The sequence below is a fragment of the Prionailurus viverrinus genome, chromosome B4, assembly GCF_022837055.1.
Source record: "Prionailurus viverrinus isolate Anna chromosome B4, UM_Priviv_1.0, whole genome shotgun sequence".
Taxonomy (NCBI): Eukaryota; Metazoa; Chordata; class Mammalia; order Carnivora; family Felidae; genus Prionailurus; species Prionailurus viverrinus.
In genome coordinates this window covers 128,048,284-128,074,378 of record NC_062567.1, presented here as the reverse complement: position 1 = coordinate 128,074,378, position 26,095 = coordinate 128,048,284, and the positions used below count along the sequence as shown (strand labels likewise).

The window sequence follows — 26,095 nt, the reverse complement described above, 5'->3', positions numbered from 1 at the left end:
ATTAGGAAGATACTAATGGAATCAGAGTCGGCAACACGGAGCACTAAGCCAAGCACAGACTCCTTCTAAGCACAGGGTGGACACCCATGAAGTGAGCCTACACATTGCAGAGACAAGTTCTAAGGAGAAAAATACACTGGGGACATGGGCTAGAGTGTTTCTGGGGAAGGGAATTTGCAATATTTCATAGAATAGACAGGGAAGGTCTTAGTGGGAAGGAATGTTTGAAAAACTACCTGAAGGAGACGAGAGACCAAATAATATCTAGGAAATAATAAATACATAAATAATAACTATCTAGGGAAGGTGTTTTTGGTAGAGGAAACAGCTAGTGCAAAGGTCCTGAGGCAGGAGTGTGCCCGCTGTGTTGAGGAACAGCAGGAGGCCAGTGTGGCTGAAATGAAGCAAGCAAAGGAGAGAGGGCCCATTGGGAAACCTTTGCAGGGAAAATGGTGGTTAAGATCAGGAGGATGTGGTAGGAGGAAAGGACCAGACTTGCGTCAGGACTTGCTGATGGATGGGATGTGCCTGGGATTGAAGGGAGAAGAAAGGAGCAAGGACAATCCCCTGGATTCTGCCATGAGCTGATGGACGGTGTGGACGGGCCATTTACCCAGACAACGAAGGAAACATTAAAATTTCAACTGGATAAGGAAATGTTGTTGGATAAGGGGTTAGTTGGACAGGGAAGTGATGAATGGATGTTTGCCCTGGGGTCCCAGAAATGGAAACGCAAAGAAGGTGATGGGAAAGGGAGGCAGTTTGAGCAGAAGGAACCACGTTTCCGGCATGGACTTGTGGGGGGCGCTCTGAGCAAGGTTGTGCTGGACAGAAGGTGTGAGGGGTGGACGGCAAGACAAACCAGAGACGCCAGCGGGAACCTAGTGAGGGAGGAGGCTTGTTTCACATTCCCAAGAGCGCTGGGCCCTAGGACATTTCCACATCGATGGTTTCTGGGCTATTTATTTCACCGATACAGAATCATCACTGTACAATTGTACGGTACTGTTTTTTCTGTTGCTTAATTTGGAAATCACGTGCTCTTTTTTAATTATTTGCATTCAATTATGGACCTCTTGGACACCTGCCACGGTGTGCTGGAATTATTTTATAAAGGGCTGAACTTATACTGGGAAAAATATCGCATCATTTCTGAGGTTGATACCAAGGATTCGCCGAGAGTAGAGCTGGGTGATGCACACCTTCCCAGCAGCTGGAAAGCAGACACTTGAGCGTATAAATTTCTTCCTTGACTCCTACTTTATTAGACAAAGATCTTAAATTTATTCTAGAGTTACTCATTCATTCAACATTTTTTTTTTCTAAATCCTTATGTTGTCCCAGGGGATTCTAAGCTCTGGGAATAGAGTGGGGAGCAAACAGCAGACCCAGCTCTTGCTCCCGTGGAGCTTAGACATACACCCCCACGCACACACCCCTACAAACTATGTTGTGAGGAAGGAAAAAGCCCTGGGAGTTAGAAAGAGTGTGTAAGCAAAACTTTAGCTAGCCTGGGGAAGCTGGGCTTTAAGGGACGACATGGTAATCAGGTGAAAGGTGAGGAAGAAAAGAGTGTTCCAGGCAATGGCAACTGCATGTGCAAGGGTCCTGAGGCAGGGTGGGGGTGGGGGGACAAATTGAGATAATTAAGAACCAGGAAGGAAGGCAGAGTGGCTAGAGTAAAGACAGTGAAGCAAGACTTGTGGAGGGAGAGACAAAGGCAGATGGTTATTTCATTCCTTAAAGCAATGAGAGCCACTGAAGGGTCTTAAGGATCCCATAATCAGGATGATAAGACTTGCATTTTAAATGACCCCTCTGCTGCAATGAAGATGAAGAGGTAAGAAGGAGCAAGAATGACTGCGGGCAGACCTGAGAGGGCCACCGCAGCTGTGCAGGTGAGAGACAGTGGTGGCCCAGACTAGGATGGTCAGTAGGGAGGGAGAAAAGCAGAAGGATGTGAGAGGTAAATCAATAGGACTGAATGCAGTTAAGTAAGTGATGGCATCTCTAAGAATTTTAAATGAAGATCTGCCAGGATTATTTGACTTATTGATCATTTGCAACATGGCTAATCCTCTAGGAACAAAAGCCATCGTGAGCGGACGTGCACCGGACGGTTTGGATAAGTAGTGTCATTATCTGTCCCCTGCCATCAGCCCACCATACCAAGGGCTACGAGCAAATATAAAAACAAGAGTGCCTGCCCTCAAGAAGTAAGCCCCAGGTCATTCATTCATTCTTTTCTTTATGGATTAGTGTGTGAGAAATCTCATCACCTACAAGATACTAGGGGACCCTGGAGCAGAGAAGGTCAGTGTCTGCAGCTGGCAAGGGTGGGGGCTAGGTAGCAGAACACGGCAGGGATTGTCGATGAGAATTCCAAACTCAGTTTAGAAATTCGTAAACGAGCAGAAAAGTAGAAAATCTACAGGGTGTATGGTGTGGCTGGAGATCAAAGGGCCTCCTGAGGAATAAGAAAATGGCCATTAGTCCAGGTATGGATTTTACACTTTATTCATGTAAAAGAGGCAATTATTTGCTCCATTTTACAGACTAAAATAGGCTTCTTAGATTTTATGGGATTTTAAAAAACAAATATAACTGATTGCAAATCAATTTTTGTGAGGCTATAGATAAAACTTGGCTGGGGAGTCGCTAATGGCAGCATTGATAGCATTCTTATCTGATGCAGATTTCATCACCATGTAAACAGCTCGCAAACAAGGTCTTGGGCGCTGCCTCTATATAATGCTAACTTTTAATTCCAGTCAGCTTTATCTTTTTAGTACGTCAAGATTGGTATCACTAATCTCACACTTGAGTTAGGAAACAGATACATTAGAGGAAGGTGGGTAGGTTTCATATAGTGGTCAATCATACCCATAAAATAGGTATTTCCCTATAAACTCAGGGAAAGTAGATAATAAAGAAAAAAAAAGTGCATGTATAACCATGGAAAGACATTTCTCAGATGTTAGCTTGCTATTAGTCATTTCACACAATGTAACAAAATAAAGCCAAGCCAAGACTTAGAGGCACCCAACACAAAATTTTAATTGTTGGAGTTTACATGTATCCCTAACTTTCTTCGTTTCTCCTTCAAAATTTTATTTCAACCTTTAGCATAAATTAACGGGAGGAGTGTTCTAGGCAAAAAAAAAAACAAAACAAAAAAACAAAAAAACAAACCACCTGGCTCTATGTAGGAAATTTTGTATAGAAATATGTACTGGGTTTTTTTAAGTTTGGATACACATGATTGCTTCTTACAATGTTTCTTTCTTTTCACATTAGTTTCACTGTGGAAATAAGGAGTTACAAGAGGGAGAGGCACAAAAGCAAAAGAAGAAATCCTCAATGTACATTTCCTATTATGAGATTCCCTGTAGCTCTGAAGATACATCTCCATAAAGTGATTTGACATCCATAAATGCCAATTTACAAAGCATTATCCACTATCATCAAGGAAAAAAAAAAAAACTATATTCTCCCTCTCTCCCTGCCCAATAAGTAAACTTTGCAAACAATTACAAGTACATGTAATCATAATACAGCAACTTGCATTTCTATAGCAACTTTCACTAGAGAATTTCTCAATGCTTTACAAACAGTAATTAATTAGACCCCCTAACATCCCCGTGAGGAGCCAAGGGAGGTGGGTATGCACTGAACATCCCCCAACACAGACTCGCTGCCACCTCTGGGGTGGATGAACAGCTGTTGTTTAAAAACTGTAGAGCAAACAGAATTCAACGTTTTAGAAAATCATTGGGCTCAGAAGTCCAAGATGCAAGAGGCAATTGCATCTGGTGCACAGGCCTTTCGTGTTTCATGTAAATGTGATAGAGAGGGATGAGAGCAAGATACTATTTTCTATGTCATCTGCCATCACCGCATCCCCTAAGGCTGGATTCACCCAATGGCATGAAGTGACTCTGCTGGGCTCATCATCCCAGAAATGACCCCATTACCAAGCAATTTTGCTGTAAGAGATGTTTCTTAACAAACACACATATCGATCTTATTATTTGCCAGGCACTTTTGACAATGCTTAGTGACTTAGAACTTATTTGGTCCTCACAGCAAATCTTCCTGGGGTATTATTATTATTACTACTACCACCATTTTACAGGTGAGGAAGTGAGGCATAGAAGGTTTAACAAATTGGCCCCAAGTCCCTCAGCTAGTGAGTTGCTGAGCCAATGCAGTCTGGTTCCAGAACGCATGCTGTACCTTTACCCTATGCTACCTCTCAGGGTTGGCATCGCCCGTAAATAAACTTGAACGTTTACAAATTGGCACATTTTCTCAACTTGGTCATGCAGTTTGTCTCCTATTTCGAGGAGGGGTTGTTTCGTTTGTTTGTTTGTTTGTTTGTTTTTTCCACTCATGTGGTTACCAGGAGTAGTGACTCTGAAGGCAAGCAGCCAATCTGGAAAGAAAAGGAAGAGCCTCTTGCTTCAGCACCTTGGAGAGCGCCCCCCGACTGCTTACCCCAGCACTACGGCCCCTCTTTCAGACCTACTGAGGCTCTCTCGCAAGGCTGGAGCCTGAGAACAGGCAGAGCCAACCTAGCGGGGATTGTTTTTCACTTATTTCTGCCTTTATGACAACAGGAAATGGGTACAAGATTATCAGGTTAGTTTAGCCCGGGCCGTCTTGAACCTGGGACCTAACAGCTCTGGTTTTCCCATTCTTGGGATGTCTTGGGCCTAGAAGCTGATGAATTTCATACCCACTGTTATTTTCCCACTTCACATGGATGTGCCTCTCTCTTTTTTTCCTCCCAGATCTCTGGCAGGAGACCATCTCCCAGGGCAATTAGGCTTTTGCTCAAGGGCCATTCATGTACTTTTTCAGTTTGCCCTGGGGGAGAGACAGTGAAGTGGTCAACCCTGAATAACACAGGTTTGAACTGTGTGGGTCCAGTTACGTACACACACACATACACACACACACACACAGAGTACATGTATGTATACACACATACACAGTACAGCATTGTAAGTGTATTTTCTCTTCCTTAGGATTTTCTTAACATTTTCTTTTCTTTAGTATATAATATATATGACATACAAACTGTGTTAATCAACTGTTTATGTTATCGGTGAGGCTTCCAGTCAACAGTAGACTATTAGTCGTTAAGTTTCTGGGGAGTCGAAAGGTATACTCAGATTTTTGACTGCGTGGTTCAAGGGCCAACCGTATGTATTAAGGGCACTGGTTCTGAAGTCAGACTGCCTGAAAATTCACCTCACCTCTGCCACTTCCCAGATAAGACCTTGGGAAAGGTACACAGCTTTTTAAGCCCCAGTTTTTTCCATCTGTACAATGGGGTTAAGATGAATGATAGTTGAGTCAAAGGATCATTCTAAGGCTTAAATAAGGTCATATGATTAGATAATGGATTTTATTATAAGAAGAAATAGGGAAAGTACTGATATCCCTTTCTGAACAAATGAGACTCGTGTTACGGATATACTTTCCCTCTCTACCTTGGCCATCAGGGAGCTTCAGACCAAAGCTCCCACTTGGCATTGGCAGCTCGATAGGACCCTATGAATTGCCTAGTGGTATTTCTTCTCCTCTGATGCTGACCTTCCCTTCTCATTGACATATTATTTGATCCTGATATTTTTTTTTTTGTAATTTTATTGTCTGTGTCATTTCAGGTCACTGCATAAGATAGATAGACAAATGTGGATCGTTAGAATATAAGTCACAAGTGAGCAAAGAGTTTGGTCTGGTTTGTTTGTTGCTATGCCCACAAAAGACTGGGACAGTACAAGTCAGTCGCATCTGTCCATAACTGATGCTTGGAGTAATCCCTTTACTTGGAGATACTACGGTGACTAACCGAGTAGCTTTGCATTGGCGCTGAGTTAGCTGGCTGCTACAAGTTCACTAATTATCTATGATTCCAAGAGCTCTTGCCAGGAGATGTTTCAGTGATGATGCTGTTTACAGTGCAGTCTATCTTTCTCGAGTTGTCTAAGGGCAGAAAATGAGGAAGCGGGATGGGAGGCTGGTCAGAGAAATTTCTCCTTATCAATATAACTAATCTTGGGATCTCAGCTGGTGCAGACCCCTTCCCAAAAAAAGCTAGCAGGGTTTGACCAATGGGATAGAAACAAGAGTAGTAAAATTAGTTGCAAAAACATGCCCTTCTGACTCAGAGACCCAGTGTGTGGGCAGAGCTGGGCCGGCTCCTGTGCCGGGGGAGATCCCCTGGGAAGGGCTGGATCCTTCCCTGTGACACAGTGAAAGGCTTCAGTGCTGTTGCTATTTGTGACAGATTATTAGACAATATGAATGCACCAGGGGGATGGGAGTGCGGGGAGAGACTTGGTCGAATCAGATCACAGCAGCTCACACTGCCTCCAAACCCTCATCAGCCAAATTCAACTCCAATTTAACTTACATTTCCTGAGTGCTTACTATACGCCGCGGCCAGGGAATTGCCGGATGCCGCAGGTTTCCAGGCATTTGGCTGTAAGAAAACAGAAAAAAAAAAAAAAAAAGGGAAAAGATGCTCACACATTTCTCTCTCTCTCCTTCACTTTCTCCCCTCGGTCTGTTGGCCTTGCCCTTAAGATTTTAACACCCTCCCAAGTAGGAATCAGCTTCCCTTCTGATTTTTGGAAGGCATCCAGCCTGCTCTCTTCTCTCTCTCTGCAGGGCATCATACACACAGCAATTCCAGCCAGGCAGGGAGCGCTTTTCTTTCCCCCACTTCAAGAAATCTTCCAGCTCTGGTCTCGTTACAAGAATCCTGCATTTGAAGTCTCCCTGGGAATAAACACACGTTTCTGATAACTCTAAAGATTAAGCCAATGAAATAAAAATTCATTTTTGAGACATAAACTGTAAATGACCGGGATTTTCCACGGAAATATTGGCACTTTGGTGGAGGCACGGCGGCCCTCAAGTTGATGGTCGTTTGCTGCAACGTGCCAGGCAGTCCTGCGGTCGTTCAATAGACAAGACATCATCAAATACCACATCTGAATTCTGTTCAGATTATTAGAATGAAAAGGGTAATTCAATTCAATTGCCTGGAGAATCATCCTACACAGGCATAAACAAAGCTGGCCAGAGGCAAAACTGCTTAGCAAGGGAAGAGTGGCTGGGGCCCTCGGCCTGCCTTCCTCCCCACCCTCCAGCTTAGTCCTCCCCTCTGCAGGAATCCCGGGTGAATTGAAATCAATGTGTTGCCCCTCCCAAGGGTATTTGCTTTTCCAGTGTTCTTTCTAGTTTGATAATGAAGGGATTAAAAACTCACCTTTATCAAACACCTACAATGGACCAGGCCCATTTTCACAATGTTAATCCCTGGACACACTCTGCACTTGTTCATTCAAAAACTACTATCTACACCCAGCCAGGCACTGTGCCGGGTGCCGGAGATCCAGCAGAGATCAAAGAGTCGGATCCTCCCCTCTCTGGGCTCTGCAGCCTGATGAGAAGAAAAAAAAAGCAATAGACTAACAAATACATAAACGTTTGTCAAGCCCTGATAAGTGCTGTGCAGAAATATCCAGCAGGGGAAGGGGACAGGGAGCGCCCAAAAGGAAATGCCGTGAGAGATAGGGTGGCCGCACGGGGACTCTCAGAGGAGGGGACAGTTGGGCAGAATGAATGAGCTATGCTGCTATCTGGGGGAAACACATTCCAGGCTGAGGGCCCGGGAACAGCATGAGCAAAGGCCCTGGGGTGTTCCCAGCAGGAGGCACATGGGAGGGAGCCGAGTGAATGGGAGAGACATGCTTTGTAGGCCAGGATGAGAGTGACCCACTCGGGGATATTGGAAGCCACTGGAGGGTCTAAGGAAAGCAGCGACATTGGAAGTTCATTGACTTGGGTTTTCAGAGCAAGCTTCTGAAAGCTATATGGGGAAAGCTATATGGTGCCTATATGGGGACAAACAGGGAGACAGAGGCCCGTCAGGAGACAGCAGCAGTAACCAGTCACTGGGGTGGCCTGGACAAGAGCGAACCAGGGGAGGTGATGCTGAGATGTCAGGTCCTACCCTCTCTTGTGGAGACGGGGGTCCCGGTCTGGCAAGTGAGGAAACAGAAGTGCAGCGAGGGTAGGTAATTACCCATGGCCGGGTGATTGCTGAGAGTCCCACAGGCTGCCCATTGCAGAGACCCGGCTCTCTTTACTCTGCCACAAGCTTCTCTGTTGCCACGCAGTGAAAGGTACTGCTCCCTGGTGAAGGCATTTGAGTCCTCAGAGAGCAGAAAGAGGGATTTAGGGAGGTTGGCGATTTTTCTGGACCCTTGTCATCTCACTCCAGCCCTTGCTTCGGCGGGGTTCCACCAAGTCTTAATCATAACGGTCAACACGTACCATGTTAGCACTCTGGACGTGGCAGTGTTCTAAGGGCTCCCCCCTTGTTATTGCAATGATCCCCATAATAGCTCCCAGGAAGGAACTACCATTATCATTCCCATTTTACAGATCGGGAAACTGAGGCTGAGCTGTGTTCATCAGTCCAAGATGACAGAGCTGGAATGTAGATCCCGGCGGTGAGGTTCCCAGAGCCCCAACCCTTCAATATCCTGCCACTTCTTCCTTGAAGAGATGTTTACTTTGCAGTGTTTTTCTACTGAATCGTGGGCTTAGAGACTGAAGTTCACACCACTGATACACGTTGAAACTGGCCCCCACTGACATGACCTTGGGGCACATTGGAGAGAGTGTCCACCAGGGCCCCTCCTCAAGGGCGCTGCCAGGATGGAGGCCACATGAGGTGGCCTCCGGGTCCCCATCCATCTCCAAGTCGTTGCTAAGTCTCGTATCCCTGCCTTGTCCATCCTGGGTATAAGTCTCCCAGAGGTTGGGAGGGGAGAGCGGTGATCAATAGAACCACAGCCGCCAGCTCCTAATTTCATTGGATGGATGACAGAGACGCTTCCAATCCTCCTTTCTTCTGAGTTTTGAGAGGAAAGGGGAAACAGAGGTATAGGCTTGGCAGCTGGGTTGGGGTGGGGTGGGGATGGGACAGCATGGGAACAGGGACGAGAGTGGGGGAGGCGTGGTGCATTCGGGCTTTCCAAAGACAAACTGAACTGTTCTCAGAAGAAGGGAAGGTGGTGTGCGCCCCCCTCCTCCACCCCTGGGAGAGAGACATGAGGAGATGCTCATTTTCAAAACACCGCAATCCAGATCCCCCCCAAAAGTCCCTCTGTTGTCACACAACAAGCCCCCACCTCTACCCACCCTGCCTCAAAGGCACTTCATCATGTATTAGAGCCTCTCTAATTCCCCTCCCCCCCCCACCAGGTAGATGACCTGGCTCCCCCTTTATGCCCCACCCAGCTAATAAAAATAAAAATAACATCTTCTCTTTATTGAGCTCTGCTTTTACGCACTTTAGCTCATTCATGTTCGCATCAGAATAGCCCTGCAAGATGTGTCTGCTTATCTCCATTTTACAGAGGAGCCGCCCGCACGGAGCTCAGAGAAGTGAAATGACAAATGACTTGCCCAAGGTCACACACTGAGTAACTGGAGGACCAGTCACCCACACCTGACTCAGCCCAGGCTCTGTCTCCACCGCCCCGCCCTACCCCCAAGTTACTAAGTTACTGGAGGGCTGGCAACTTTTCTTGTTCAGTTTTGCATCCCCAGCATCCAGTTGGTACTAAGTAAATATTGATGGAAATGACACATGGATGAATAAATGGATGAAAACTGCCTTAGAATGAACTGGCTGATATAAATATGCCACATGCACTTACACTGTCAGAGACAATGCCAACAGTTTTTGAGAACCATTTATTCATTCAACAAATACAAAATGTGCTTATTGGAAATGCACTGAGTGCCGGGCAATGTGTTTGATGCGGGGAGATTGTGGGAACAGAGCCACCCTGGTCCCTAACCTCCAGGAGCTCATAAAACAGAGGGAGAGAAAAGACCAAGACCAAACCAAGCAACCAGCAAAGTCACAGAAGAAAAAAATATTTGCAAATAATTAACAAGCGAAGAAGGGAGAGTGGGGACACTAAGGAGAGGGCTTTGGCAGACAGGAACGTCCTCTGAGGAAGAAACATTCAAGGTTGACTAGAAGTCACCCAGGAAAAAGTCGGGGAAGAGTTTCGGGCAGAATGAATGGCATAAGAGAGGGGCCAAAGGTAAGATTAAGTGCGTAGAGCCTTCCAGAAAGTACAGGAAGACTATGTGGGTAGAGCCAAGGGTCCAGAGATGGAAGGAGACATGAGGCAGGGTGGGGGTGGGGAGGCCTTTCAGGCCTTGTTAAGTATTTTGGAATCCAGCCTCATTGCAATGGCAACCCTTCGAGGGATGGGAAGCATGCAAGTGACATCCTGAGATCTGTTCCCGCTCAGTAGGCAAAGGGGAGCAGAGAAGCTGGTTAGGAGGCTGCAGTCATGCAGATAAGAGCCGCTTGGGCCAGAAGCGTTAGGAAGTGGATGCATTTGAGAGCTCTTTTGGAAGCAGGAAACTGAGCAAAGGAAACTATATGGACCTAACTGGGCTGTGTCCACAAATGCACCCATGATGTAGTCAGGGCAGTGGGGGCGTGAAAACAGATAAGATTCTAATCCATAATCTATCTTTTATGACTGTGTCATCAGGCCATCCAATCTGCTGGAGCCTCAGTTTCCTCATCCGGAAAACGAGGTGTCCCAGGAATGTTGTTGCTGAGACAATGCATGCCACGATGTGGGGCATGGTGATCTTCTCCCCTTGCCACCTCCAGATACTGGTGGTCCAACTTCCCCCCTGCCCTCCTGAATACCGGGCTCTACTGCCCCAGTAAACATTTTTCAAGAAGGAATTAATCTCCAAGTATTCCATGCCAAAGGAAAAGTGCAGAATAGCCTTGCAATAGTCTGCCAGCCTCGCGCCGCTAATACTTTTCACGGCCACGGCGCCTCAGTACTTTACCAGTAACTCAATTACCAGTCCCTGGGCGCCTCCCGGCACAAAGCCTTTCCCGTGGGTCCCCATTGCCTTCCTGAGAAGCCCCGGACACAAGTCAATTCCTTGGCCCTAATGAGAGCTTTTCAACACCTGACAGTAGCCATGGAGCGTGTGCTAAGTACAGCCATCAGGCCACCCCGGCTGCCTCCCAACCTCCCAAGACAGGGGGTCCTGGCCAGCCGGGAGGTGCCACATGGGCTCTGGCATCAGGGCCTCACACAGCAGATGTTGCCGCCTTCAAAGCCGGGCCAATTATGATGTTAACGCCCTGGACATTAATCCCTGGGTCCTTGCCAGCCAGGACCTGCTCTGCTCTCTGGTTGAATAGCACAGGTCCTCTGGGGGTGGGGGTGGGGGGGGGCGGCAGGGATGAAGGAAGGGTCTTGGGAAAGTCGCACTTTCAACTGCTCAGATTCAAAGCCCGACTTCCCCTCTGCATCACACCCAAGGCCTGAAGGTGTCCAAGTATTTTAGCAGCATGAACGCCAGCCCCCGTCACCACGGGGCAGTCAGCAAGGACTGTTATTAAAACTGAGACCCAGAAAATGAAATGTCTTACTCAAGGAAATAAAACACATTCGCGGGAGTTCCCTGAAGACAGATTTGCTCTCCTGATACCCAGATTTCTGAAATGTGTTCAACAAATGGCAGGCTCCTGGGGAGCAGGGGAAAGAGCACAGTGTCCGGCACATGGTAAATATTTTTGGCACGAAATGACTAGCCCTGGTTCAAACTCGGTATCAGAACTACGTGCCATGGTCTCACACTCAGTTGTAGAAAGGGAGATACCCACGCTGCATCATCAGTGACAAATGTTTTTTAACACCTGGCTTCTCAGCATCCAGAAGGCCCCTGAGCCATCTTTTCCTTGGCCCAGGCTGCGTGTAAGCTACAAAGCAGGTCCCAGAGGAACCTGACCTAGATGCAGAACCATGGACAGCTACCTTGAGGTGATGGTCCAGGGCATCTGGAGGATATGCCAAAGGCGAGCCTGGCAATTGTGCGTTCGGAGGCGGGGGAGTGGGTTTGGACAGTGCATTCGGAGCAGAGAGAAGAGCTGAGCAATGGCCCGTGGCTGGATTGTGGGGAAGGAATTGAGAGGAACAGCAGGACAAGAAGGCGGAGAGACAGGCAAGGCTCAGACAAGGAGGTACGGGCGGCCCAAGTGAGGGATTTGGGTCTTTGTTCTAAAAGCAGTGGCGAGGGTGGGGGGTCACCTGGGTGGCTCAGTCAGTTAAGCAACTGACTCTTGATTTTTTCAGCTCAGGTCATGATCTCCCAGTTCTTGAGTTTGAGCCCTGCATCAGGCTCTGCACTGACAGTGCGGAGCCTGCTTGGGATTCTCTGTCTCTCTGCCCCACCTCCTTCCCTCTCTCTCAAAATAAATAAATAAACTTCAAAAAATAAAAGCAGGGGGAAGTCACTGAGGAGTTTCAGGGTGAGGAAATAGCTGGGGCGAATGCTCAGAGATGAGGTGGAAAAGACTGGAGAAGAGCTGAGGCTGCCTGCAGGAAGACAGGTGAGCCACAGTCCAGGCACATAGAAATGACAGCTCGGCCCAGGGAGGGGCAGCGGCAGAGATAAAGAGAAGAGGATGGCTTTAAAAGAGATGTCTAGAATCCTGATTCTCACAACTTCTTCATCACAAAGATGACAAGGCAGGAGATGCCGGACGGCGGAGGGGCCTGGCAGAGGGGTGGGGACAGCGTGTGACTCCTAAGCTTAGGCTGGAGACACTGAGTCTGAGGTGTCTTGGAGACACCCAAACGGAGACACCCTGTGGGCAGCTAGAGATATGGGAGTGGAGTTGGGAGCAGTCAGGTCCAAAGTCACAGATGGAGTAGCCACCCTATGCAGGCGGAAACGATGAAGTTTCACAGGGACAGAGTACATCAAAAGGAGGAGCCCTGATCTGCCTCAGCCGTTTCCCACTACTTCACATCTGGGTCACTTCTGATCATTTGACATTTTAAGTGTCCCAGTAATGAACACCCTTGTCCTAATTTACAGCTTTTCCATATTCTAGGTTACTTTTCTAATAGCCTACCTTGCTAACATGGCTAGCAACGGATAAGTGCTAAGAGACTGAATATCTCATGTGTCTGAAATGAAACAGAAATTTTTTAGTTGACCATAATTTGTGGTGGCCCATGTAACCAATCTCTCCTGATACTTGCTGATTTGTTAAGTCTTCCCTAACGAGCCCAACCAAAGGGAACTTCTTCCTCTGAATTCTAATGGCTGATCCTAGAGACACTCCATTCTTGTCCTTCAGAGATCTGATATTTTAGGATCTATGTAGTCCCCCTTCCCTGTGGGGACACGTTCCAAGACACCCAGTAGATGCCTGAAACTGCAGACAGTACCGAACCCTCTATATACTATGTTTTTTCCTGTCCCTACATACCTATGATAAAGTTCAACTTATAAATTAGGCACCTAAGGGACACCCGGCTGGCTCAGTCAGTGGAGCGTGAGACTCTTGATCTTGGGGTGGTGAGCTCGAGCCCCACGCTGGGCACAGAGGTTGCTCAAAATAAATAAATATATATATTAAAATCTTTTAAAAATGTAAATAAATAAATTAGGCACCATAAGAGATTAACAGCAATGACTAATAATATAGAACAGTCATAGCAATCTACAATATATAGGACAGTAAGTTACACGAATGGGGTCTCTCTCTCTCTCTCTCTCAAAACATCTTATTGTCCTGTAGTCGCCCTTCTTTTTGTGATGACATGAGATGATGAATTGCCTACTTGATGAGGTGAGGTGCGGTGAAGGACGCAGGCATGTGACACAGCGTTAGGCTATCACTGACCTGACATGCCGTCCGTGTGCATCCAGACCGAGGTCGACAGCGGGTCACAGAAACCGCAGAGAGCAAAACCGCGCATAAGGGGAGACTACTGTGTATATACTTAGAGCGTAACTGTTTTTCCTTGTCGTCCGTGCCTAGAATTCGAGAGCCGGGACTATGTTTTATACTTCTTGATACTCCCCCCAGGGCCAACAAAACCCTCTGAGGGCCAACGTGCGATGGCCACGTACATTAGCTAGGCAAGAGGATCGTAAGAACCAGTATCGATCCCTTGCTGCACATCAAGACGTGTTCTGGGAGCTTCAGACACAAAACGTACTTCAAGTCTCCAAAAACAAAAATGTTTCTCCTCATTTATTAGGGAGGTAGTATCTGAGAGGACAACTGAACCCCCAAATCCCAGGGGCAGGAAACACAAAACTGTCTTTCTCGTCGACACCTGGTTTCTCAGTCACTCAAAGTCCCAAACAGGCGGCTCTCCTAGAGGCACTGATGCAGGGACCTATGCCTTCTGGTCTTGTGGCTCCACCGTCCCTGGCACATGGCTTCTGGAGTTCCCAGGCTCCTCTGCCTCAGGCCAGAAGGGCAAAGGGCGTGACAGAGAGCCCTTGAGAGGTTCTTACGGGCTACGCTCAGAAGCGACACACATGGCATTCATCACGTTCCTCGGCCCAGAACTCAGGCACGCGATCATACCCAGCTGCGAGGAAGGCTCAGAAATGCAGTCGGGCTGAGTGCTGGGCTCCCGGGAAAACAGATGGGATGGTTCATAGTAGTCTCTGCCACGTGACAGGAGAAACCAGAGCCCAGAGATGTTAAGTAACTTACCTGATGTCACACAGCAGAGCTAGGATACATACTCCGGTCTGTGTCACTCCAAAGTCCATGCTTTCTCCACTGCACCCCACTGATCGACAACGGTCATGGGGGTGCTGTCCTTCGGGGCCTCTGAGATGCATCTGCCTGAATCACCTTGGCAATTGTTCGATTCCACTTATAACCTAACTTCATACTGCTAGCGAGCAAGACAGGTTCACCCTAAAACCGACTTTCAGATGTATTTTCCAGATACATCTTCTGTGTCTTCCAAAGATGCTCCCGGTGTCCTCCTTCAACAAGTCAATCAATTCGCTGACATGCCCTCACATTAGGTAGGCACATTCCTGTTCTGAAGTCTATGCCTTATAAACTTGACATATTCGGATGCCATGGCTTTTATCGTGAGTAAATTAAAGCTCTTAAAACGTCAGAATGTTTCTGTTTCATTTGACGTTCCCACCATAGGTCAGACGACTGCTTCCAAAACAGACATGTCTAAGTGGCTGTCTAACCATATCGCTCAGGATGGCTTTTTAGGAAGTACAGGATGCCCAGCAGTGCGGTGATCTGAGGCCCCTGAGCATCAGTAATTCTGTTTGGATCTGTTCCCATGTAAGCCATTTACAGAGCATCCACTGGACTTGGAAAACCAAGAGGGATGTCGGGAAGTCAACTGGCACTCCCTCTTTGCACGCATATATAGTAGAATCTTAAAGTTGGGGAAAATAATGACATTGGTAATGGCTATAGCCATAATCCTCAGTGAACGCGTTCATTCAACAAAGATCTACTGAGAACCCATTTTGTGCCACACACCATTTCAGAAGCTGGAGATTCTGTGCCTAAAACAAGATCTCTGACCTTAAGGAGGTGACATTCTAATGGGGGAGATGTACGAATAAATATATAATGCATTAAGCAGTGCTGAGCGCTGTGACAGCAGGTTCAGGAGACAGGATGAAGCCTGACGGTAGGCTGGGGTGGGTGTCTGGGGTGCTGGGGAGGGTGCTGGGGAGGGTGTCTCTGAAACAGTGACATTGGAACAAGGACCTGAGACAAGTGAGGTAGGGAGACGCCATGCCAGAGGGGACAGTAAGTGAGGAGGCTTGAGCAGAGAGGGTGCATGGCATTTTCCTGAAACGGCAAGGAGTTCTGGTGAGCCGGGGGACAATGGTAGGAGGCAGCAGAGGAAACTGGGAGGGGCAGATTGGCAGAGACTGATGGCCCACGGTAAGGGCGTTGGGCTTTCTGCTTCGGCTGAGATGAGACCACTTGAGGGGTGAGATGCTAGAGGTGGGGGCTTGAGGATCGAGTCCCAGGGCGCTCTACCTCTTAGCATCTAGAAGATGATGAGGAGCCAACAAAGACAGAAAGCAGTAGCCACAGGGGCAGGAAGAGAACCAAACTCGGGGTCGGGGATGCCAAAGGCAAGTGAGGAAATTCAAGGAGAGTGATGGGCCAGTTCAAGTGCCTAGTGATTGATCGAGGAAGATGTGAACAAACTGTCAGATCTGACAAGGAGAGCTCACTGGTAACCACGTCCGTCAGCGGAGGATGCTGAAAATAAGGAAGTGTCCTTATGAGAGCGGGGCACCTGGGTGGCTCAGTCGGTTAAGTGTTCAACTCTTGGTTTCAGCTCAGGTCATGATCTCACGGTCCCGTGAGTTTGAGCCCTAAGACGGGCTCTGTGCTGACATCTTGGAGATTGTTTGGGATACTTTCTCCCTCTCTCTCTGCCCCTCCCCGCTCATACAGGCTCTCTCTCTCTCTCTCAAAAATAAATAAACATTTTTAAAAGTTATAATAGAATACTTTTTTAAAAAAAGCCTTATGGGAAACAGATGGAGAGAGAATGGAAAGAAGGGGGACCTCCCCCTCCTCCCTCTCCCCCTTCCCCGCCCCACTACTATTTTCCAGGCACAGTACAAGCTCGTTATAGGAGCTTCCAATTTAATTCACAGGACCACCTTGGGGGAGGGAGGGGACTGGTTTTCTGCGCTTCACAAAGAGGCTCAGGGAGAGAAAGAATTCAGCTCCTAAGTGTGAAATCTGGACTTGGCCTTTGTGGGTGCCAGACCCCAAAGCTCCCATCTTCTTTCCTCTGGGCTAGTCTCCATCTCTTAGAGGTCGTCTGGGGCAACGAACACAAAATGAATTTCCACTTTTAAAAAAATCTCAGAAAATAGGTCATTCAGCTTCTCTTTGAACAGTGTCTGAATCATTCTAATGATTAGCATCTCTCCTTCAGATTTTTAATTAAAGAGGTTCCATAAGCCACCCCTACACTACCACACCACGGAGCACTCTTCAAGGAAGTTTTTCCTTCCACTACTCTACTTCTCTCCCCGTTAAAAAAAAAAAATTGTTTTTAAGTCTTATTTGAATAGGAAAACAATCCTATTCACACCAACCCTCAGGAGTGCGAGCTAGAGTTCTTTTTCCACCTCAGACTCTACCCTGAGCTCCAGGCCCACACGGAATGCCCACGTGCCTGCTGGAAATCTCCACCGGATGTCCCACTGGCCCTTGTATCTGTCCAGATGCTCCGAGCTGCCAGTAAGGGAAATGCAAACAGGCTGCACGACACGCAAACAGCTTCCTCACATAACTGGGCAGCTCCAGCCTGTCTGCCTGGGTCTCAATATCCTTAGAGAGGTGGCTAGACAGCTGCAGTAATTTGGGACTGCACATCCAGGCGACCAGGCTGGGCTGCTTCCAGACACTCTCAGGTGAAAGCAATGAAGCTGCTTTCCCAAAAGCCCTCGGAAACCTGTCCCCCCATCCCATTGGCCCAAGTGAGTCACATGACCACTTTCATACTACTCATTGGCGGGGGGTGAGTTACCTGCCTAGACAGGGGGACCACCCCTGGAGCTGGGCGCTGGGTCAGCTTCCCCTGAAGGACAGGACTGTGCTGAAGGAGGGGCAGGGAAGAAGGAGGAGCCAAATGGCTACGAGGCAAGCAACACACATCTGCGAGTCTATAACTTGACTATAACACACATCTGCGAGTCTATAACTTGACTATAACACACATCTGCGAGTCTATAACTTAACTCCTCACCTCCTCAACCCTCCCCACGCTCTGTGCTGCATTGCAGTGAACAGAAACCATCCATGAACTCCATGGAACCCATAAAATGAGTGTTCACAATCTACCTCGCACGTCTAATGAGACACTGTGTCCCGCATCTTCTACGCGCTGAATAGCTCAAGAACCTGTCCCTTCTCTCTGTTCCCCCTTACTTGACCTACCGCCAGCTCTACCTGCGCTATTACAACAGCATCTTGACTAATCTCTGCTTCCTGCCACCTCCCCCCAAGCAAACACCTACACTGGAAGCTCATCATCTTTCAAATGATGAAACCAGACAGTGTGAAACCCACCCCCCTCCCCACCGCCCCGGTTGCAAAAGTCTTCATTGACTACCTGAGGCTTTGGTGTTGCATGTGGTGCTCTCATGGGGCCAACGGGATCCTTCAAGACCTTTGCCTGCCCTTCCTGCCATCTCTCATCCCTGTCCATAAACGTGGGTTTATGCCATGCCTGCTGCCCCCCCCTTCAAACAAAACAAATAAACTTCCTCTTCCCCACCTCTATAAATGGCCACCATCTACCCACTGCTCAGGCAAAAGCATCCCAGAAGGTATCTTTTATTCCTCTTTCCTTCTCCCCTCACTTTTCTAATCCTTCCATAGAAACTGTTGCTTCTACCTGCAGAACATAATCCCAAACTGTCATCTTCTGACCAAGTTCACAACTACGACCTCCACCCAGGCCACCATGGCTTCCCACCAGGGTCTATCACCATAGCTGACCAACTGGTCTACCTACCCACTCACACCCCTTACAAACAATTCTTAAAGTCCTCACAAGGGCCCACAGGCACTACATGATCTGGCCCCTGCTTACCTCTCTGACCACAACACCCCCTTCCCCTTCCACTGTCCCCCTCATTCATTGTCCTTCTTCTGATCCTTGAGGATACCAAGTTCTAACCCTTACACTTGCTGTTCCTGCCTCCTTGGATATTCTTCCCTGGAGCTTTGGGCTGATGACTCAAGGCACAGCATGGAAGGTAATCTCTCTGAGATGGTCCTCGGCCACCTTCAGGCCCACCACACCCTCAGATCACATTATACTTTCTTGTATTTTCACAACACGTTACTCTTTGAAAGCCTCTTCTTCGTGGATTTGTTGCTTACCAGTTCTTTGCCTGGTCCCTAGATTATAAGCACTCTGAAGGCAAGGGCATTGTCTGTCTTGTTCACTCAGTTCTTGGGAAAGTGCCTGGAACACAGTAGGAACTCAATATGTGTCAAATGAATGAATGAACAAATGACTATTGTATCTTTCTTGGCTTATATACTTAACCCCCGGCTCCCTTTACCTGCCTAACTTTTTGTGTCTTTCAAATTCAGTTCTGCCAATCATCAGCTCACTCACACACACACACACACACACACACACACACACACACACACACACACAGTGTTGCTTCTCCTCTCTCTCCCACAATAACAGCCAGCATTTACATCTATCCCTGTATAGAACACCCTGCACGATAGCTATGGCTCCTCCCTGTTCTGGGGTCCATGGGGATGGGTCTGTGTCCTTCCAATCTGCTTCTCCATCACCCAGTTCACAGCCTGTCCAGAGAAGGCACTCGGTGACTGCCAGGTGAACGAATGAAAGACTGTATTCTTCACTGATACTTAGAGCTTTGATTATTCCTTAGAGATAAAACTAGACCTGTATTACCCATTTCTCTCAATCAAATCTCCAAGTTTGAGATTCAGGAGACATCCTAAATTGCCTCCCAAGGTCCCTTTAAGTCTTTACTCTTGCTGTAACAGGCTAACACTTCTCTAAATTATTTGAGAACCAGAGCTTCCCTCAATGTTGTATTTCTGATTGGTTGCTATTTGTTTTGACAGTTGTCGGATTTTTTTATTTATACCAAGCTCTCTCTGGGGTTTAGTTTACTGGACCCTCTCAATATAACACCTAGAAAGAAGAGAAAATGACTTACCTGTAAATCTTTTTTATTGAAGGTGTGCCATAAAACAGACCTCCCTTCACCTCTCCACTCTCCCCTGAGATTTAAGGATTCTTGGTTTTTATTGTTGTCTTTACCACTCATTTGGAAAGGACAGAGCAGTGGGAGGCTGGAGAAGCTTGTTAGCTCCACCCAGGAGGGATCTTTGGGCTCACAGTGTCCCTGCCGGTGGCCCCAAACAGTGGGCGCTATCGTGGGAGTTTTTGATAGTTTCATACCAGAAACATACACCAAGCTGAGGAAATCTACTACATGACATACATCCATAGAGCCGAAATTACAGACTATTTTCTCCTACCTGTCCCTTTTGTTTGATTTCTGGCAGATGTCCATGGGTAAAACCACCAGTCTCCCTGGGAAAGCAGAACCCTAACTCTAAATGAGGGCTTTCAGGGCTCCTACAGACAGAATCTTTCTCTTGCTCATTTTAACTGGCATTTCCATTGGAGATGGCTGCAGAGTAGAGGATTTGCAGGAAATGAATATTTCAGAAACTCAGATGAACATTCCCTCAGCCAGTTACTCCCACCTCTTTCTCCAACATCCATCCAGGCTAGAATGTTGATTAAGGTCAACAGGAAATTGCTTAATACCCTGCTTTATTTTGTCTCTGCACATACTAGTCACTGTGTATTTCAAAAACATCTTGTCCCCAAACATCTATCCTTTTTTAAAAATAGCATATTATTCTTTGACTCTATAAGCAAAACATGCCCCTTATAAAAACTAAAGTAATACATGGGGCGCCTGGGTGGCTCAGTCAGTTAAACATCTGATTTCGGCTCAGGTCCTGATCTCACAGCTCGTGAGTTCCACCTCCAGAGTTCCACCCCCACATCAGGCTCTATGCTGACAGCTCAGAGCCTGGAGCCTGCTTCCGATTCTTTGCCTCCCTCTCTCTCTGCCCCTCCCTTGCTTGAGCTCTCTCTCTCTCTCTCTCTCTCAAAAATAAACATTCAAAAAAATTTTTTAAACTTCAGGAATACAGAAAAATATAAAGAAAACAATTAAAATAATTCACATTGATAACATTTTAGGAGGTAACATTTTAAGAGAACTACTGCAAATTCTTTTGTTTTTTCTGTGAATATAGATATACGTCTTTTTTTTTCATTTTCATGCTTATTAATTTTTGAGAGAGAGGCACAGAGTGTGAGCAGGGGAGGAGCAGAGAGAGAGGGAGAGAGTCTGAAGCAGGCTCCAGGCTCTGAGCTGTCAGCACAGAGCCCCAGAGCCTGCTGGCGGGGGCGTTGAACCCTTGAACCGTGAGATCATGCCCTGAGCCGAAGTCAGATGCTTAACTGAGCCACTCAGGTGCCCCTAGATACACATCTTAATCCAGGCTCAGATCATGTTGGATGCCCAATTTTACGTTCCCTTTTGTCTAAACATCATATCGAAATTTTTCTCATATGGTTCGTTTTTGAAAGCATGACTTTTAATGAGCTAACCATATTTTGTGAGTTTTAAAATTCATCTTAGAGAAAATAAACCCTAAAGGAATTATCAGGTGACATCAACCCAGCTACCCCTAAGTGAGTCCAAAATTCAAAAATCAGAGTTATTCATATTAGCCGTTTTTTGGTGGTCTCCATGGAAACTCGCCAACGGGCAAGACTGAGGTGAATTTAAGGTAGCTAAGCCCTGGAATGCAGAACTCAAAGCCTAGCTTCGGGTCATGGTTCTTTCTAGTCTGTGGAATTATAGGCTGGTTTCACTTCCTTTACTCTTCCTTTCTGTGCAGACTAAATTTGTTACCACCAGCATGCCTTGCTTTTAAAATCAGAAATAAATCATAACGCTATTTTCATTTTGGAAGCAAACACCTAGTTACATATTTATCCTGGTTCTATCATTCTCCCTCTCTCCCTCTCTCTCTCTCTCTCTCTCTCCACACACATACACCCCACAGGAGCCCCACCCTGAGCCCATTGCCCCTCCCACTTTTCCAGGGGCACAGCCTCCACCCCCACTCATACCTACCCACCCCACTCCCACCCACCGGCCCCAGTCCCCGGGAAGGCAGTAGTGGGTGTGAGGGGCTTTCACCCGATTCCCAGTCCCTTCCCATCCCGCGGCAATCAGCTCATCTCAAGCCTGATGCCAGGAGGCAGCACCACTGAGCCGAAAGGAGACTAACTGATGGAAACAAGCTTAGGATGTCAGAAGGGCTGGGTCACTTCGTATCTATGCGGCCCTGGCCAGGTCGTCTATGCTCTCTGAACCTCAGTTTCCCCATCTGTGAAAGGACACCAGCTTGCAGAATTATACCATAATTAAATGAAGTCATCTCTGACAAAAGCTTGCACCAAATATATGCCTTCCTCACACACTCACGGACCATCTTTGGGGCCAGTCCTCCCTCTGGCCAAGGCCAAGGCTGAGATGGCTTAGCTGTAGCTGCAGACTCTTAATCAACTGTAACTTTTCTGCTTGCACAAAGGGGCACCTTTTAACACTGGAGCCAGGAACTCTGGCAAAGGGCTGGGAATCTGGTTTCAAAAGCAAAATAGTGAGTACATGAAAACCAAAATATTTCTGGAGCTCTTGAGAAAGCTCTCTCCTGATTGGTTACAGTTCTCAGCTCGCCTTTGCAGTGAAATCCACAAGATCTTCTGTACACATTGTCCTCATTGATGAAGAAGGAAACACACTAACAAAAGCCTGATGGTTTCTATCTTCCAACTCCACATTTCATCTAATTAAAAAAAAAAATAAGACAGAGGAATCGGGGGTAAAGATGCAAAAGGGGGAAGGAAGAAGAGAATAAAAATGGGCAAGAGTGATACGGATCAGATGATTCCATAAAAAGACAAATAAAGGAAAAGAGAAACAAACAAGAGGCAAAGAATGAAGTAGGTCGATGTTGTCATCCTTTGCCAGAGGAGCAAGCTTGGTTCTAGCATTTTAGTGACTCATTTCAGAGACCAAAACAAGTCAAGATCAGAAATAGGATTAGAATTTGGAGCTCTTGGTTGGTCTACAGTTGACGCCAATTGTAAAGCTGTCAGCGCAAATTTATAACCAGGTTTTCAGGGGCAGCTAGCTCACTCTGCTAAATTTTTCATGTCTGTCCCTTTAAATTCCCAAACAGCATTGCCTATTACTAAGTAGCCGCTTGTTTGCCTTTTTTGCTTTTCTCCAAGAAAACGACTAGAGGTAGAAAAACCCCTGTAGTCAAATTACTTTCAGAAGGTTTTGCTTAAAAAATTTTTTTCCTTAACTGTGGTTAAAGATAAACAAAAATTTCCCCAAAGCTGAGCTATGTTATCACATCAGACAAAACATAATACGGTTTCTTTTAGGAACCGAGATTAGCTACCGTCTTGGTGATTATCTGGATCTAATATGTTACAGTTTGCGGAATGGGGCACCCCACTCAATGCTTAGGAGCGCCAGTCACCCATTCTACCGTATTTACGGAGCGCAGAGCTTGTGAGAGGTGCTCTCTAGACCTTAGGGACACCTACCGAGGCAAATGGGGGGTGCCAGTGCCCTGCCCTGAAGGATCCTGCCCTCCAGGCAGCGTGAAGGCAGAATGTGACCTCAAAATTATAGAGCCCAGAATCATCTCATCCATGAGGTGCGGAGAGAGGACAGGGCTTGCCCAAGGTCACACAGTGAGTAATTGGGAGAGCCAGAATGCGTTTTCAGACTCCATATCCAGTGCTCTTTCTTCTGTATAAAGAACAGATTGGAGCTGCGTGGTTGAAATGTGCTGCAGCATCATACCCGGGACTTCCTCCAGCTAGTGCGGCTGCAGGAGTCCCTTCTGAACACATTTAGGATCCTAGCCTCAAAGAAGGTTAGACCCAGAAGGGACTGTGGTTTACAATCAAGAGGGCACATCACCCCAGATCTACCAAATCAGAGTGTGAGGGTTGGATGTCTTTACTGCTTCTTAGTACCTAGAAGGCACTTATCAGACCTTTCCAGGGACACTAGGAGCAGGTGGGGGGTGGGGGGGAGGGTGAGTTGCAGAAGGAAGGAAGGACTAGGAATCAGGGGAAAGAGGAAGAAAGAGACCAGAGAGACAGTTTAGGGTGGTGGTCACTGGTAATGTGCTTGGGAGGCAGATAGGTCTGGATTCCAATCCTGACTCTGACCCTTGAGCTGGGTGACTTTGGGTGAGCAGCCTGACCTCTCTGGGCCTGTTTTCTCCTCTGTGAAAGGGAAACTCTGCACCTCCCGGGCTTGCTACCAGGCTCAGGGAGCTCAAGGGGAGGACACGTGGCACCGGGCCCGCAGTCAGTGCTGCATAAAGGACAGCGGTTGCCCCCACCACTGGAGGGGGTGGGGCGGGGGGGGGAGCTGACAAGGTGCCAAGAAGCCTCCTCCTGGTTCACAGCTTCACCTTGGGCCATCCCTGCCACCTCCCATACGGACGCCCAGCGTTGGAAGGAGCTGTATGGCAGATATGATTCGTGAGGTGTCTAGAATTCCAGGGACTTTGTTCCTTTGATACCCAAGACGCAAAGGAGAGGAGCTCCCCACTCCGGGGATTGCCAAGGCCTTAAGAACTGATGTGTCCTAACGATTGGGGTGAGCAGTCACAGGAGCAGCATAGCCCTTAGAGAACATCAAGGTCAATCCCATCTTGGAGGCCCAGAGAGGGTAGGCAACCTGCCCAAGGTCACGCAGAGTGTTACGGGGATTAACCCCACAGACCTTCAGTCTCCCCATCCAGACAGCAGAAGTAACAACTGACATTACTAAGAGAACTCAGTAGAATTTTGCATAGTGACTGACCCACAAATGTCTCAGTGAATAATGCTAATAGCAATTATTATTATTACTACCATCATCATCATCATCGATATTATTATTAAATCAGTTTATAAACAGTTCCCTAGACTCTCAGTCCAGCTCCCTTTCATTGGCCTGAATCTCACCCTTTCTGTGTTAACTAACAGTTGACAAAGTCATTGACAAGCTCTGGGCCAGACAGTGCTATTCTAATAAACAGTTTTATTTATTTTTTTTTTCAACGTTTATTTATTTTTGGGACAGAGAGAGACAGAGCATGAACAGGGGAGGGGCAGAGAGAGAGGGAGACACAGAATCGGAAACAGGCTCCAGGCTCTGAGCCGTCAGCCCAGAGCCTGACGCGGGGCTCGAACTCACGGACCGCGAGATCGTGACCTGGCTGAAGTCGGACGCTTAACCGACTGCGCCACCCAGGCGCCCCCAGACAGTGCTATTCTAACTCACTTGACCCTCACGATGAACGTGATAAGGTAGATACCCCTGTTACCCCATTTCCCAAATTGGGAAACTAAGCACAAGGCAATTAAGTCACATGCCCGAGATCACACCCCCAGGAAGGGGCAGAACTGTAACTCTTACTGACAATCTGGTCCCAGCATATGAATGCCAAATGCTATACTCTTAACACCTCAAAACCTTCTCCAGGAGTGAGCCTCTGTTACTTCTCCAAATTTCGAAGACTGAGTGAGGAAGATGTCTGGCCTTGCCTTTTAAGTAATTTAGTGCCAGGGCAAGGCTGGCATATAGTAGGGGCCTAAAACGTGTTCCTTCTTCCCTCTGGAACTTCAGAGCTGAATTTCTGCTTTCACGGAGCATTTCTTGGGCACCCAGCCCCACTCATAGATGGCTTGTGTCTACATACCTTACTGAACCCACTTTTCCTATTCTAAGGGTAAGGAAGTCAGACATGGGCCAACGGCTCTCAGACTGTGTCCCCAGACCGTCGGCACCTAGCTTGAGAAAGGCAGACTGTCTGGCTTCACTCAACACTCTGTCAATCAGAAACTGGGGCCGGGATCCAACAGTCTGTGTTTCAACAAGCCCTCCAAGACATTCTGGGGTATGCTAACAAGGAGGAACTACCAACGGAGTGATTCATGCAGCACCTGGTCTGGGCCCAGGGCTTCGTGGGGGGACTCTGGAAAAGTAGGCGGAGCCAACTGGCCAGGTCTGAATCCTGCCCCTCCACAGCTAAGCAATCTTGGGCAAGTCACTTAACCTCTCTGTGATTCAGTTTCCCGGTTTCTAAACAAGGAGGGCGGTGCCTGTTTTGTAATCACGTCTGGAGGGTTAAACGAGATCACAGATATAAAGCACTGAGGAGGGTGAACAGCAGATAACGAGTACTCAGTAAATGTCACCTGCTGCTTGACTGTTGTTGTCATAGGCAAAGACATGAACCAACGTGCATACTTAACACGGAAAACCGTGTGGCTTGCCTTGCAAAGCCACAAAGTTGTCTTTTTAACTCAGCTATTCAAGAAATATTCACAGCTATTATTCGCCAGGGACTTGTCGAGTCTGTGATGCCAGGATGAGTAAGACAGTGTCCCAGCAGACAAGTGGGGAGGGGTGGGGAACAGGCCTGTGTCACAGTACCTGTGTGTGCATGGAGTAGAAAGGAAAGGCTCCTGGAGAGAATGCGTGTGTGTGCGCGCACACACACAGA

The 26,095-nt window shown here is 47.4% G+C and overlaps 1 protein-coding gene and 1 long non-coding RNA gene across 5 annotated transcripts in view; one reads left to right on the top strand and one right to left on the bottom strand.

The window, feature by feature from the left end:
* LOC125169887 (uncharacterized) overlaps positions 1-26,095 on the bottom strand; it is a 109,095-nt gene that overhangs the window by 13,611 nt on the left and 69,389 nt on the right. For 3 of the 4 annotated variants that reach the window (XR_007153828.1, XR_007153829.1, XR_007153826.1), the window contains exons 3-5: positions 8,105-8,234; positions 7,286-7,459; positions 6,425-6,792 (exon numbers count right to left, since the gene is read on the bottom strand). This is a non-coding gene — a long non-coding RNA (uncharacterized LOC125169887). Of the gene's footprint in view, positions 1-6,424; positions 6,793-7,285; positions 7,460-8,104; positions 8,235-18,805; positions 18,891-19,632; positions 20,301-26,095 lie in introns of those variants that run through there. The other variant, XR_007153827.1, reaches the window with a different exon arrangement.
* The window catches only part of CACNG2 (calcium voltage-gated channel auxiliary subunit gamma 2), a 109,050-nt gene that overhangs the window by 42,425 nt on the left and 40,530 nt on the right, over positions 1-26,095 (top strand). The gene's annotated exons all lie outside the window — the stretch shown is intronic.